Source organism: Pteropus alecto, unplaced genomic scaffold (assembly GCF_000325575.1).
Source record: "Pteropus alecto unplaced genomic scaffold, ASM32557v1 scaffold45, whole genome shotgun sequence".
Classification (NCBI taxonomy): Eukaryota; Metazoa; Chordata; class Mammalia; order Chiroptera; family Pteropodidae; genus Pteropus; species Pteropus alecto.
The window spans coordinates 20,225,617-20,229,096 of record NW_006442491.1 but is presented as its reverse complement, the minus strand read 5'-3'; the positions used below and the strand labels follow the sequence as shown (position 1 = coordinate 20,229,096).

Below are 3,480 nucleotides of genomic sequence, written 5' to 3'. Positions count from 1 at the left end.
GAAGCATGGAAGCATGACTAGTGTGAAGAACTGGAAGGAGGTCACCATGAGTAGACAGTATTAAACCTATAGAAGAAAGGTTAAGTAGAGTGACAAGCAAGGGGACAGACTACAAGGAACTTTGTTGAGAGTAGTAGGCAGACAACATAGGTCAATTGGTCTCAGCTTCTACACATCAGAAGTCTGTCTCACTTAACTTCCTTGGTTCCACGAGGCTTGACAACAAATGTTTAAAGTTTGAAACATACAGCTGACCAAAAAATGGAGTATCTTCCTTTTTAGGTAATTTACAACATACATTTTATTTTTATTTTTATATTTTATTATTATTTAGGCGAGGCAACCCTTGGTTGACCTCACAGATTGCAAGGACCTTGTCAGCTTACAATCCCTTATATTTTTATTTTTTACACCCACAGCACCTGGTCATCCTAGGTGGTCTGCCATCTAAGTACAAACCAGGCTCAACCCTGCTTAGCTTCCAAGATCAGGCTTGTTCAGATAATACACGTTTTAAAAGACACTGATTTTCTCTTAAAATTCAATAGAAAGAGCCTGGGGTAACTGTTCCAATTCAGCTACTAAGGGAATTATTTAAATCACTGACCCTCTCATCTGTCAAATCAGAGGACAGGACTACGTGATATGTGAGGTACCCCTACAGTCTTCTTTCTTCTTTAAAATTCTTAGTTTAAACTGATCCTCCATGTAAGTAGTCTAGTAACAAGATCATTAAGTTAAATAACCTTAAAACAAAACAGGGGTTTGGGGCACTCCAGAAACAAGACATTCTAACTTTCCAATTTACATGACAACGTGTAGATTCCTTTTATCAGTTCTTAAAGACTTTATAATTTGATTTTTTTATACATTTAACATCACAAAACTTGGATGTTTTGAGTAAACTTAAAAAAATATAGAGAAGCAATCAAATTCACAGGTGACCTCGAAAACAAAACTGAAAAACAATTCTCTTGATGTTTGAGTCATCAGCCCTTATGTGACACAAGTCAAACTGTAGCAATCATCATTTAAAAATCAAGATTTTAATTTAATTGTGATAGCAGATCTTTAAAGATGAGGGATCAGAATGTTAAAAAATAAATAAAGAGTTTTCATTTGCTGGAATAACCCTATATTCCAAAACATGAGGGATGAAATCCAGTTATTCTACTCAAATCAGAGTACTGATTTCCTTCACTATGAACACTTGAGTCAAATAAGCTCTTCTCTACACACCTGAAAATCTATTCATCTTTCTAGATTTATCTCAAGAGTCTTGCCTTTGGGAAAGATGATTTCTGAAGCAAGCAGAGTTCATAATGGCCCCTCCTAGTGCTATCCAAGTAGCTTGATAGTACATACATAATACCACACTGGTACTTAAGATTTTCAGCTATTTGTTGATCCAAGTTTCCATTACCATTCTGGGGCGTGGGGGGATGTCTTGATCAACACAGTCACTGCTTATTTCGTGGATAAATTATCCTATTTGTTTTAAAAAATAAATTTAACAGGATCAAACCACAGAAAATTAGCTTTAGAATCTAATCCAACCCCTTCATTTAATTAAAATAGGGCAGAGGAGGATATAGTCTGAAAAGTTGAATTAAATTTCTATGAATATGATGTATTCAAGTTGAATTATGTTCTCTTTAAGAATTTTTAAGGATGAGCTATTGGTTTTTGAAATGGCAAAAACTTAATATATTCAAGACTACTTTGCTAATAACTATTAAAACTTCCTAGCCCAAAGCTGGTTTTCCCAAACACTGTGACCATTTTTGCAACCCCTGCCCTGTCCCAAATAAGATATCATTCATCTTAGAGGTATGTACCTATTTGCAAGGACAATGTAGAGAATTATTATTTGTCAAATTACAGCTCTATCTTTCAGAAGGCTTTAGGTAAATAACAAAACTGGATGTTCAAATTCTTATGAGATTTTAAGTCAAGTATGTATTGAACCTTAGTTTATAAATTTAAAAACAAATAAGGTTGGTGTCCTTAATGTGCCTAAAATCGTAACATGAACCCTAACTAACAAAGCCGTTGTTCTATTTCCTGCTGGTGCCAAGTTCTCAGAACACCTGAACTAAATAAATTTAAAGCAGAAGCCATCCAAGTAAATGTCACCTGTAGAGGTGTGCCACACTTAGGCCACTCTTTGGGGTGGAAAAAAAAAACCCCAACATTTTAAAGAGTTTTACTGAGGTAGATTATACATTCCATAAGATTTACCTGTTTTAAATGCATAATTCAATGATTTTTAGTAAACTTATAGCATTGTACAACCATCATCACAATTCCATTTTAAGACATTTCCAACACCCCCCAAAACCCTTTTTGTCTCTTGAAAGGAAATCCCATTTACAACCACAGTCCCAGGCAACCACTAAATCTGTTCACTCTGTCCCTAAAAATTAGCCATTCCTGGACATTTTACAGAAAGGGAATCAAATAATATGTTGTTCTTGGCGTCTGACTTCTTTAACTCAGTAGATTTCTGAGGTTCATCCACGTTGTAGCATACGTCAGTATTCATTCCTTCTTATCGCTGAGTAGTAAGTACTCTATAGATGGACATACCACACTGCATTTATTCACCAGTTGATGAATATTCGTATTGTTTCTAATTTTAGGGTTTTGAGTAAAAAAGATGGGAACAATTCAATACAAGTTTAACCCATTTCTGTTTAGAAAAAAAGTGCAGCTCACTGAATACATAAACATGATCTTTGAGGCTGAAGCAAATCTGACTGGTGTTCAATGTGAAAATAAAATGTAAAAACTGCTCCTGGAGTTATTTCTAAACAGAACTTGTCTCTAATCCCAATGTAACAGAAATGCATACATAAAACTGGATTCTTCAAATGAATCTTTGGCTAACAACCGTTTGAGAACGATGTTAACATCATGCGTAGGAATGCCACTTTTTCTAGGATCTGACATTTTCAATGATCGAGAGAATTACTATATTTTGTAAATGTTAATACCACAACTAAAAACAGAATGCTATAAATAGAATGATGTCATTTGTTTCCAAAGGATATTGATATACTAGAGCAATGAGAACAGAATAATAAAAGCTAGATATTTCGTGGCAAACTTTAGGGGTAAGGTTAGAACTGTAATCTGTGAGTTATCTCGGGGTAAATGCTGCAGCCGCAAAGCGCCGGCAAGTATTCTCGGGGCAAACGGGAAATGGGTTAAAATGGTCGTTTTTAACAATTTTGTCCGGTTTTATCTGTTTTTCAATTTGTCAAGCTCCTTACTCCATCATTCCAGAAGTTTCACCCTAACTAAGTTTTTTTAAGTGGTAATTTCTCTTGATTATTTTGAGATTACACTCTTATCAGTAGTTTGTCTGATGCTGATGTCATGTTTAGAAAGATTATAAAACAGACACCTATATGTTCTTCTAGTACTATCATGATTTCATTTTTGTATTTCATTCTTAAGTCCAAATAGAATTTATAT

At 34.6% G+C, this 3,480-nt stretch overlaps 1 protein-coding gene across 4 annotated transcripts in view; it reads right to left on the bottom strand.

Annotated features, from left to right (window-relative positions):
* CBFA2T2 (CBFA2/RUNX1 translocation partner 2) overlaps positions 1-3,480 on the bottom strand; it is a 121,349-nt gene that overhangs the window by 78,430 nt on the left and 39,439 nt on the right. The window lies entirely within an intron of this gene.